The following is a 12,974-nucleotide window of genomic DNA, read 5'->3' as shown; positions in this document are numbered from 1 at the left end:
TTCAAATACCTTCATAAAATTCACACCAAATACCAAAACAACTTTACATGGACATTTACATACCTAAAGCCAAAGATACATATACAAACAAGTTCATCCAACTTTATACTAACCAAAGTTGCATCATATGAAGTCATTATCCAAATCGAACACATAACACACTTATTACATGCCATATGACCCAAAAGTAAACATTCAAAAACTACCAAAAGGTATCTGGATAGTTTGATTCTTCAAGTTGATCCGGTTGCCTGATTTAATAAAACGTAATCTACAAAGAAATTGATGAAAAGACACGAGTAAGCTATACTAGAGCTTAGTAAGTTCAACAGTTAAAACAGTAAAATTAACGCATAAACATATAAATCACTCAGTAATAGTCAATAAACTATAATCCTGTCAATCACAACCATTCAATAGGTGAGTGGCAAGCCATAAAAGTAACATATTTTTAATCTCATTCGTGATACGTTTTTGGATGATTTATTATGTAAATTAGTGAAGTTGATGCTCCTAATCCTTTAAATTCATGTTTCTATACTTAGATGAGCATAGGTGATCAAAAGGAGTGAAAAACAAGCCAAAATCAGACAAAAAGAGCTATTTTCAGGATCCACATGGGCTGTGTATTTCCACATGGGTTGGCCACATGCCCATGTGCCATCCCATGTTGATTTCGCAACCTGGCTCCCAGATATGCTGAAAAACCCAATTTTTAGGCTTTCTAAGCATTCTAAAGTCTATATATACCAATTAGAGGAATACCTAAGAGAGGACACAGGGAAGATCAAAGAAAAGACTCAAAGAACACCATCAGGGCCAACTCAAAAGCGGATCTCCTTCAAGATTGAAGATCTCCTTTTAACTTCTTTAGAAGTTTTATTGAATTTCTTTATGTCTTGTGGTTTTTTTGACTTTGAGAGGTTTTCGTTCGAGATTATGAACTAATCCCCTAGATACCTAGGGGAGATGAAACCTTTGATGAATCTCATTATTTAAGTTTTTTTTACGTGATAAATACTTGATTCTTGTTCTTGATTATGTATGCTTATTTCATGTTTTAATATTTTTGGGATATTAATTCATGTTTAATGTGCTTATTTCAGTGAAGCAAAAGTCCCTATTTGAGAGTAGATCTAGCATAACTGAGTGGAGTTGCATGCAATCCTAGAAACAAGACGACATAAATCTATCAAATTATTGTAACGCCCAAAATTTTGGGTCTAAAACTTTTAAATCTTGAGTGGTTACAATTAGGAGACTGCACATAAATATTTAGTTGTGCAAGAAAGTGACACAAATGTATGTCTGCTTCAGTGGTTAAGTGTCTTGGGAGGAGTCTGGGAAGTCTTGAGTTCAAGCCTGGGCTTTTGCAAAATTTTGGTTTTTAATTGATTAAAACGTGTCTCTAATCAGTAGGCTTCTTAAATAAATATGGATAAAGCATGACATAAAAAGCCTGTTAGTGTAATGGTAAGTGTTGTGTAGAGTGTTGCATGAGGTCTGAGGTTCAAGTCCTGCTGATTCATGGGAGTGTTTATTTTGCTGCAAGCGTGGTGGGAGAGTTCTAGGTTGGCTGAAACTCTGAGGTGTTTGAATAGAGTTAGAAAAAGTTGGAATGAAATTCAAACTAAGTGGTTGAGTTGTTGCGGGATCGGTTTGAGTGATTTGGGGAGATATTTGAGGAGGAAAAGTTGAGATGTTGAGATGGTGGAAGAGTTGTGCCGAATGGGTACTCTAATCAAGGGGAATTCAGCTTTGGTATGTTGGCTACTCAAAATTTCAGCTGAGGTAGGTTATCCCTTTAGTTTTCGGTGTTGTTTCTCTTTTGGTGGCCGAATTGAGCTAGGGGCTTTTAGTGCCTTCTTTGGTTTACCGATTCTTTTCCTCTTCTACTCTTCTCTTCAAATGTACCTCTCTTGTTACCTTGGGTCGAATGTTGCAAAGGTCATTGTAGTTTCTCGGGTTTTTGTTTCTTTGTTGGCCGAATAGTATCCTTCTCCCAAATCGATTTTTTCTCTCTTGGTAACTAAATCTTTCCTTCTCCTCAAGTATCTTTCCTTTCTTTTCTCGTCTTCTCTCTGCTCACTCCCTTTTCCCTTTTCTCTCTATTCCTTCAGTTCTTTAAAGTGTCCCTCCTTGCATTGTTAAAACTGAATACTCCTCCCACCATTTTTTTCTGGTGGTTCTGTACTTTTTGGTGTTAGTCGAATACTCCATATCTGGTTTGAGTGCACATTTTTTGTTTCCTTCCTCTTTCTGCTGTAGAAGTCTATTACTTAACACCCTTCTATGCTGCCGTTTTACTAGGAGTGTGGTTGTGTTAGGCCTTGGCTTTTTCTCCTTTACTGACTTGGTACTTTCAGTAAGTTACTATACTTTTGGATCAATGGCTTTTGAATGTGGTTTAGTTAACAAATGGCGATTGGGATGCAGGTAGTCTTTAAGGATTCCAAGGAACCTCTTGCAACGGTTTTAGTGTGTGATCGATTTGGACAAGTGATAGGTAATCTTTTGAATATAAGTGTTTCGATTAGGGTTCGCTTCGACTCGTTTGTTAACTTATTAACCGAAGCTTCTGTTTGAAATAGGTTGGAGTGCTCGTGGGCTGGTTGCACGTTTTTGCAAATAGGTGTGTAACCACACTACTAATAACGTGAATCAGCAGAAAGCCAAAAAGTCGATACATGGGCTGTCGATCCCACACGGGCATGTGGCTGCCCATGTGGCTGGCCGTGTGGCCGCCCGTGTGGCTGTCCGTGTAGTAAAACATGGTCATGTGGCCGATGAGATGGCTATGAGCGTTTTCATGGACCAAAACGATATTGGGCCATTTTGGGCCGAACTGGGCCTGTGGGTCCCACACGGGTAAGTTGCACAAAGGTGTGCTAATATTAGGCCTGGCTGTGTAACCACACAACTAATGCCATTTTTGGGCTATGTGGTCCATACGAGGGTGTGAGCCCACATGGGCCCACAATATGGGCGGTGGGCCTATTATCACCAATTGACTGTTAAGGTTGCACGAGTCGCCCAAGACGACTGGGGACCTATTGTTGGGCTGGTAAGTGTACCCGGACCCTTATTTTTGTAAATGACTAATATACCCCTATGTGATGTATAACTGTTTGAGCGTGCCATTTTTACTGTATATACATTTATATTATGTTGCATTGCATGGGGTGGTTTAGATGATATTGGAGAAAGTGTACTAAAAGGTTATAAGCCTATTACTAACAGCTCTACTGCAAATACTGTTATAGTGCCGCAACCGGTGCTACTTGGTGTTAGGGATGGGTGGGTTGATTTTATCCCCACATGGTGTGTAGGGTTGGTACGGAGATGGTGTGTAGAGGCTGGATTGGGTAGGAATTTTTGATTGCATACTGTACTGATTTTGTAATGGGCTTAGACCCCAATGATACAGTTACTAAAATGGGCTCAGGCACACATTGTTTCTGATTTTGAAATCGGCTAAGGCCCTAACTGAAACTAAAAGGGCTTAGGCCCAAATTGTGTTTACTCTGATTGTTTGCTTATAAGGGATTACACACTGAGTTTTCATAAACTCACCCTTCTGCTTATCTGTACAGGTAATCCTTAGGTGGGTCGATACTGCGAGAGACTCGAAGGTGGCCACACAACAGCTTATGCTCTCATATTTGTCTTTTAATTTATAAGTAGTTTAATTTGGGTATTTTTATGTAATAAGGCCTCTCTGGATTTTTACTTTTAATTTGGGGATTTATATTTGTTTTTCTTTAATACTACTAGCAGTAGGAAGAACACGCAAGTTTTCAAAAAGACAAGTGTTTTCAAAAATACCACAAATACGTAAACGGTTTTAAGAGCTTCCGCATGAAACAATGTTTTAAAGTAAATAACGACGTTTTAATATGATTTATTTTTGACAAGTGACGTACATTTTGAAAATTAACAACAAGACTTGAGATCTTCTTTAAGATTGTACATAACGGATTAATAGAGAAAGGGGTTTTTAATAAATTTGCACTATACAAAAAACACTGCAATGTGACATCGCCAGATTCAGCCATAACGTCCAGGCCAGGTTTGAGGTGTTACAATTAGAGTCAAATCTAATAGGGGAATCCATAGATCGAGTTAATGCGACAATATGTGTTTTAATTAGAAAGAGATTTCAATTAATTAACCTAAAGTCAGTTGTTCTTTCTCTCGAAATAGATACTAACATAATTTAGGGATTTCTATGGATCAAGACACAAATGAATAATTCATTTAATTCAAATTCAGAATAATAGGTGAATTCTAGGTGGATTCTTTCCTGGATATTGTCTTTTTCTTTGGTTATCTTCGATTATTTTACCATTTTATTTTCTATTGCGCTCGTAGTTAAATTAGATTAGTAATTTTAGATTAAAAATAATCATTTCAATTTATCGGTTAAATAATAGACAAAAGGAAATTACTAGTAGTTTTAGTCCTCGTGGATACGATATTCCCTACTCACCATAGTTATACTATTGTTCGATAGGTGCACTTGCCTTTGTCGTAATTATAGTTAGTTTAGTGACCATCAATTTTTTGGCTGTAACACCCCGAACTTGGCCTAGACGTTATGGTCGAATCCGTGATGTCACATTAGAGTGAGATTTGAAACACGTAGCTTTATTAGAAAAAGTCATTTTGTGTAAAAACCTTCATTCGCAATTATTTTAAAAGAAGTTATCTTGTTCGTTCATTTGTTAATTTACAGGTTTGTTTAGCAAAACATGCCCCATGCTAAAACCATTATTACATTTTGAAAACATTGTTCATCGTGGAAGCTTCTAAAACCCGTTAGGTTGCAAGGTAGTTGAAAATCATTTTCTTTTTGAAATCCCACGTCCTGCGGCTAACAGATATAAATCTATTTAATAAAATCCAGAAATAAAAAAATAAAAAACTTAAAACGGCCTTATTACATAAAATGCCCCAAATAAATCTACTTTAATTAAAGTCAAAGCGAAATTATAGACAGTGGTGTGGCCGTCTCCGAGTTCTTTGCAGCACTGACCCGTCTAAGGATTACCTGTACAGTTAAGTAAAGAAAGTGAGTTATGAAACTCATTGTATAATCCCTAATTAATAAACAGTCAAACATACGGTGTTAAGCAGTCTGGCTTAAGCCCATATCAGTAGCAATTTCAGTGTGGGCCTTAGCCTATTACAGTAGCATTAATAGTGTGGGCCTTAGCCCAGTTCAATACAGTATCAACAAGGTATAAAGAGATTCTACCCAACCATCCTCTACAGTCCACTCTGTCCAGCCCTACACTCCATGTGGGGAATAAATCAACCCACCCATCCCTACACTCCAAAATAAAGTATCGGTTTCGGTACAACAGTATTTGCAGTAGAGTTGCTAGTAATAGGCTTATAGCATTTCAGTACACTTCCTCCAACAATATATATATCCCATCCCATGCAATGCAACATAATATAAATGTACATACGATCAGAATGGTATGCTCAAACAGTCATACATCACATAAGGGTATTTTCGTCATTTACCTCATAGGGGTATAACAGTCATTTCATAAATTAGGGTTTAGGTATACTTACCGACCCAACAGTAGGTCCACAGTCGCCTCGTGTAACCCCTGCAACCTTAACAGTTAAACAGCCAATAATGGGCCCAAGCCCATCGCACGGCCCATGTGGGCCCACATGCTCGTGTGGCCCAATAAGCCCAAATAATGACCTTAGCCGTGTAAACAACACAACCAACCCAATAAACTCCACACATCCGTGTGGTTTACCCGTGTGGAGCCCACGAGCCCGTGGGCCCATACATCCCATTTCAACCCATCGTGGCCCAAAATCGGCCTAAGCCCATGAAATCATACGTGGTGGCCTATTCGATTGAATGCCTATGTTTTGAGCACTTGGCTCACCACACATGCGAGTGTATGCTTATGTAGTGTCAACAGTCGAACATTACCCACTTTTTCTGATTTATCGCTAATGATAGTGTGATTACACACCTGTTGCGAAACGTATGACCAACTCAAGCGCTTCCCAAACATACATTCAATCATGATGTTCTGTTAGTCATTCAATACTAGAGTTAATCACCCTTTTCTATTACCTAACCTGAAATGATACCCAAAACTTGCCTTGATTGTCAAAGCGAGATTAGCCCTATATGAAACGTTTGACGAAGGTTGAATACAACTCCTTGACTAATCTGCATACAACCGAATTCCATTAACCTATATCGATATCGATCACATAAAGATTGAACCAATATAATCACTTACCGAGAATGTAAAATTGGTTGTGGGGAAAAAGACAATCGGCCCTATTCCCAAAGTGAGAATGGAAAACAACAGGGGCAAGGTTCGGTACCCCCACGACCAGAGTCATAAACGGTAGTAGGAAAAGGTGTCAAAGAAACTACTACATCGAAAAGAAAAAGGAAGAACAAAGAGGAAAAACAAGCAGCCACCGATTGTTCTAATAATCAATTAAAAAAGCCGAAAATAGGAGTAGGGAAAAGAGTAATGCCACAATTGTTACAGTGCCAAGCGGTGAAAAAATGACAAGAGGAGAGGGGAGAAGGGGTATTCAGCAAAGGATCAAAAGAAGGGAAAGATGATAAGAAAAGCGGTTAACAGAAGAAAAGGTGTAAAAAGAAAAGAGAGAAAAGCTATTCAATTACCAACAAACTAGAAGAGGGAGGGAGAAGGTGGAGAAGTCAGCTAAAAGAAAACCTGAGAGACATAATCGCCAAATCTCAAAAGTACAAAGAGTGAGGAAACTAATTGGTAAAAGTTAAATAACAAACGCAAAACTCGAAAGAAAACCCCCAACACTATTCGAAAAAGAGAAAACTGATAGCTTGAGCAAAACACTTTAGCCGAACTTCTTGAATGCCACAAACCCAAGTTTGGCACACTATCCCTCTCTCCCCAACTCCCTCACAACTTCTCCTAAAATCTCTTCACACATCACTTAACCTCATCACTATCCAAATCTCCGCATAATCTCCTAGTTTCTCTCCTCCCAACCACCCATTCAAACTCCATTCAACCACTTCTATTTCAGTCAACCTAGGACACTTCTATGACACTGTAGCAAAAAGAACACCTTGTGCGCAACAGGGCTCGAACTCCAGACCTCCAAGATCACTCCACACGCCCCTTGCCACTAGACTAGTAAGCTTATTATGCCATACATTGCCCAACTTAATTTAAAATACCAACTAAACAGAGGAAGGTTTAACTCAAGCAAAACCAAAAGTTTAGTGCAAACCAAGGCTTGAACACAGGACCTCTCCAGCACCTTTTAGGACACTCAACCACTGGAAAAGGCATATGCTTAAGCAACACAACATACAAAAATAAAGTCCTAATATTTATGGGGTGTTACAACTCTACCCCTTAAAAGAAATTTTGACCTCAAAATTTACCTAATCAAAATAAGTAAGGGTATTGCTGACGCATCATCTCCTCGGGTTCCCACGTGGCTTCCTCAGAACTGTGATTACACCATAGCACCTTAACCAGTGGAACTGACTTCCTCCTCAGAACTTTCACATCACGGTCTAAAATAAGAACTGGCTCTTCCTCAAAGGTCAGGCTCGACCTAACCTTAACAAACTCAGTCAAAACATTATGCGCAGGATCAAAACAATATCGCCTCAACATGGAAACATGGAACACATCATGAATTCAGTCCAACTCTGGAGGTAACTCAAGTTGATAGGCAACCGGTCCTATGCGCTTCAATATACGATAAGGCCCAATGAACCTAGGGCTTAATTTGCCTTTTCGACCAAACCTCAATACTTTCTTCCATGGTGAGACCTTAAGAAACATCAAGTCCCCTACAGAAAATTCAATCTCCTTCCGCTTCAGATTCACAGATGATTTCTATCTTTCTGATGCTGCCTTTAGTCGATCTCGAATCAATCTAACTTTATCCTTGGTACCAGAAACTAGCTCTGGACCCAAAACACACCGCTCACCCAACTCAGTCCAGCATGAAGGAGTACGACACCTGCGACCATATAATGCCTCGTAAGATGCCATTTATATGCTAGACTGATGATTATTATTGTATGCAAACTCTGCCAATGGTAAGTAATCCTTCCAACTACCTCGGAAGTCAATTACACAACTCTTTTACATGTCCTCCAGTATCCGAATTACCCTCTCCAACTGACCATCTGTCTGAGGATGGAATGCAGTACTGAAGTCCAATCTTATACCCAATGCCTCATGTAACTTCTTCCAAAATTGAGACGTGAAACGCGGATCTCTATCAGATATTATAGAAACCGGTACCACATGCAGTTGCACTATCTCTGACACATATAGCTTAGCCAGCTTCTGCTGTGAGTAATCAGTACGGACAGGTATGAAGTGGGCTGATTTCATCAGTTAATCTACGATAACCCATACTGAATCTTTCTTAGTAGGTTTTAAAAGCAGCCCACTAACAAAGTCCATAGTCACTCTCTCACACTTCTACAACAGAATCTTAATTGGCTGAAGTAATCCTGAAGGCAACTGATGCTCCTCCTTAACCTGCTGGTAAGTTAGACATTTACTCATAAAATTGGTAACTTCTCGCTTAAGACCTGTCCACCAGTATAACTCCCGAAGGTCTCGGTACATTTTATTGCTGCTAGGATGCATAGCGTAAGGACTACTATACGCGTTTTGCAGTATAGACTGCCTTAGATCAACATCCCTCGGTACACAGACTCTCCCATGAAAATAAAGTACCCATTCGCTATTCAGCCCAAAATCAGAAGTTTCCCCATTCTCAATCTATCGAAAATGAGAACCCAGTGACTCATCCTCCAACTGCTTACCTTTAATCATGCCCGATCCACCTCAGTTTAACTTGAAGTTCAGCCAATAAACTACCATCATCAAATAAGCTGAGACGAGCAAACATCGCCCTCAAATTAGTAATAGTTCTATGGCTCAGTGCATCGGCTACCACATTAGCCTTTCCAGGATGGTATTCGATCGAACAGTCATAATCCTTAAGCAGCTCAATCCACCTATGCTGCCTAAGGTTCAGCTCCTTCTGAGCGAGAAGATACTTGAGGCTCTTGTGATCCGTGTATATAATACATTTCTAGCCATACAGGTAATGCCTCCAAATCTTTAGTGTGAATATCACTGCAGCCAACTCCAAGTCATGCGTTGGGTAGTTCACTTCATGCGTTTTAAGCTGACGAGACTCATATGCCACTACCTTACCTTCTTCCATCAACACATATCCCAAGCCCACGTGTGATGCATCACTATAAACAGTGAAGTCCTTCCCAGACTCTAGCTGTATTAAGATAGGGGCCTCAGTCAAAACTTTCCTAAGTTTGTCAAAACTTTCCTGCTGCTTACCGGTCCAGTTAAACGGTACTCCTTTACTCAACAACTTAGTTACAGGTGCAGCAATCAACGAAAACCCCTCAACAAACCATCTATAATATCCTGCCAGACCCAGAGAACTTCGAATCTTTGACACCGACTTAGGTTGCTTCCAATCCAGAACCGCTTCTATTTTTTGACGATCAACTCTAATCCCCTCAGTAGATACCATATGACCTAGAAAAGTTAGCTCACGAAGCCAAAATTCACACTTGCTGAATTTAGCATATAATTGTTTTCCCTCAAAATCTACAGAAGAACCCGAAGATGTGCATCATGTTCCTCCTCAGTCCTCGAATACACTAGAATTTCATCTATAAACACCACTACAAACCGATCCAGATAGGGCTAGAACACTCGATCATCAGATCCATAAAAGCCGTTGGTGCATTCATCAGTCCAAACGGCATCACTAGAAACTCGTAATGATCGTAACGAGTCCTAAATGCTGTCTTTTATAGATCAGTCTCCTTGACCCTCAGTTGATGGTACCCGATCGGAGATCAATCTTAGAAAAAGTTGAAGCTCCTTGAAATTGGTCAAAAAGATTCGTCAATCCTCGGTAGAGGGTACTTATTCTTAATAGTCAATTTGTTCAGTTGTCGATAGTCGATGCACATACACATGGTTCCATCCTTCTTTTTCACAAATAAAACCGCTGCTCCCTACAGAGACACACTAGGGTGGATGAACCCTCAATCTAGTAACTCTTGAATCTGCGCTTTAAGCTCCTTAAGCTCCTTCGGTGCTATTCTATAAGGGGCGATGGACACCGGAGCTGTACCAGGTAAAAGTTCAATCCCAAATTCAACTTCTCGGCTTAGAGGTAACCCAGGTAACTCATCAGGAAAGACGTCTGGAAAGTCCTTAACTGTTTGATATCTTTAACAAAAAAAACCTCAGAACTCGAAGCACTGACTGCCCAAAAGGTCATTTACCTCTAAAGGTACATCCTTAAACAGTTTATTCACTCTCACTGACTGCTCTATTAGACTCAACACGGTAACCTCATTCGTAGTGTTTTTACACATCACACCCAAAGCCTCAAACACAGTGCATGCTGTATAAGAGTGTGTAGAACCAACATCAATCAATGCAATATAAGGTACCTGATGAATAAAAACATACCCGTAATAACATCTGGGACGTCTCCGTCCTCTCGGTGATATGCAGCATAAACTAGTGCTGGCTAACTTGCCTCAGTATGACCCGCACCTCAAAAAAAGAATTGCTAGCAAGACTTTGACAGATGCACAAGAAAATTACACTACTGCAGAAAAAAATTGCTACTGTGGTTTTTGCATTCGATAAATTTAGACCATATTTAATATTTTATAAAGTTGTTTTTTACACTGACCATTCTACTGTTCGCTATCTTCTAACTAAATCGAATGCAAAACCTCGACTTATAAGGTGAATTTTATTATTTCAAGAGTTTGATTTAGAAATCCAAAATAAGAAGGGAGCTGAAAATCTTACAGTAGATCACCTTCCATGCCTAGAGAATCCCTATCTTAAGGAGCTTAATGAGAACGAGATAAATGACTCGTTTCCTGAGGAACAACTCATGGTTATAATCGATTCTAAAGCTCCTTGGTTTGTGAATATCGCGAATTACCTGGTCGCTAACATCCTACCAAAAAGGTTGACACATCACCAAAAGAAGTGATTATTTGCCAATTTGAAAAATTATTTTTGGAAGGACCCTTTTCTTTTTCGTGTATGTACAGATCAAGTAATTCAACGGTGTGTTACAAAATCATAAGTGAATAAGATCTTGGAACACTACCACTTAGGATCGATAGGAGGACATTACAGTGGAATTAAGAGAGCACATAAAACACTTGAATCAAGTTTTTATTGGCCCAGACTGTTCAAGGACACTAGCAGGTATATTGCTTCTTGTGATAGATTCCAAAGAACAGGTAATATCTCTAAACGTGATGAAATGCCTAAAACTTATATGCTTTCATGTGAAATTTTTTACGTTTGGGGCATTGATTTCATGGGCCCATTCCCTAGCTTTTTTGGTAATAATTACATTCTAGTAGCAGTTGATTATATGTCAAAATGGGTAGAAGCTAAAGTTTTACCTATTAATGATGCTAGAGTGGTAGTTTGATTTCTTTAGAAGCTCTTTTCTCAATTTCGAACACCTAGAGCGATTATTAGTGACAGGGGTACACATTTTTGTAATGCTAAATTTGATAAGGTCTTTAAGAAGTATGAGGTGCATCACAAAATAGCTACCCCTTAACACCCTCAAAAGTTTTAATCGAGAACTCAAATGCATCCTAGAAAAAACTGTGGAGTCAAATACAAAGGATTGGGCGATAAAAGTAGATGATGCTTTATGGGCTTATTGGACTGCGTATAAAACACCATAGGAACATCTCCTTACAGGCTTGTATATGGAAAGAGTTGTCATTTACCACTTGAACTCGAACATAAAGCATTTTGGGCAATAAAATTTCTAAACTACGACCTTAAACTTGCAGGTGAGAAAAGATTGATGCAGCTAAATGAGTTAGATGAGTGCTAAGCTAATGCTTACGAGAACTCAAGACTATATAAAGAAGCGAAAAAATGACACCATGACACTCGTTTGAAGTAGCCCAAAAAATTCACAATTGGGGATCATATCCTTTTATACAATTTAAAGCTCAAACTATTTCCCAGGAAACTGAAATCAAGATAGTCAGGTCCATTCGTGGTACAAATCATTTTCCTGTATGGTACGATAGAGATAACACATCTGGCATATGGCACATTTAAGGTAAACGGACATCAACTCAAATTTTATAGTGGTGATGATTATAGAAATGATAGAGAGGAGCTTCGGCTCCGCGAACCACCGTGACCGTGCATATACAAGTTTACTCGAAATCATGCTCTAAATTTAGATTTGACTACAATTCTGCTTTTCACTATTCTGGGGATGTCACCCAATATTCAAGGCAGTTTCAGTTTTCTCCCTCTCTTATGATATTCTATTTATACTGTGATTATATCTGTTTGTACATTGAGGACAATGTACATATTAAGTGTGAGGAGGTTATTTATTTATTTATTAGAAAACCCCTGAATTATGTCTTATGTTTAAGTAATTTTTTCATACTTCTATTAGAATGAATCTTTATCAATTTGTGATTTTTATTGATGTGTTTTAGATTAAATCCATAGATATTTTTGTATTGATTGTTTTAAACTTTAAGATATAAGAGAATCAAGCATTATAAGTGTATTTTCAGAATTAAAAATTTTAGGTTGTTTCCTTCAATTGAGGTATTACCGTGAAGTTTTAAAGTTACAAGTTTTACATCAAAAACCATAATTTGTTGTGAGATTTTGAGCCTTTAGAGCATACATTTTTCTTGCTCATTTTATTATTGGTTATAAGTGTGTCAATTTGTTTTGTTATTCTAGAACTTGCTTCGATTATGCATGTCGAGACCACACCTTTGATTTGATATACTGAGATGATAAAGGTACTTAAGTTTTAACCCATTTATCCCATAAAAGCCTACCTTGTTAATTAACCCTTAATAAACCCCATTGAGCCTAACA

The sequence above is a fragment of the Gossypium hirsutum genome, chromosome A09 (assembly GCF_007990345.1).
Source record: "Gossypium hirsutum isolate 1008001.06 chromosome A09, Gossypium_hirsutum_v2.1, whole genome shotgun sequence".
NCBI classification, from domain to species: Eukaryota; Viridiplantae; Streptophyta; class Magnoliopsida; order Malvales; family Malvaceae; genus Gossypium; species Gossypium hirsutum.
This window is presented reverse-complemented; position numbering follows the sequence as displayed.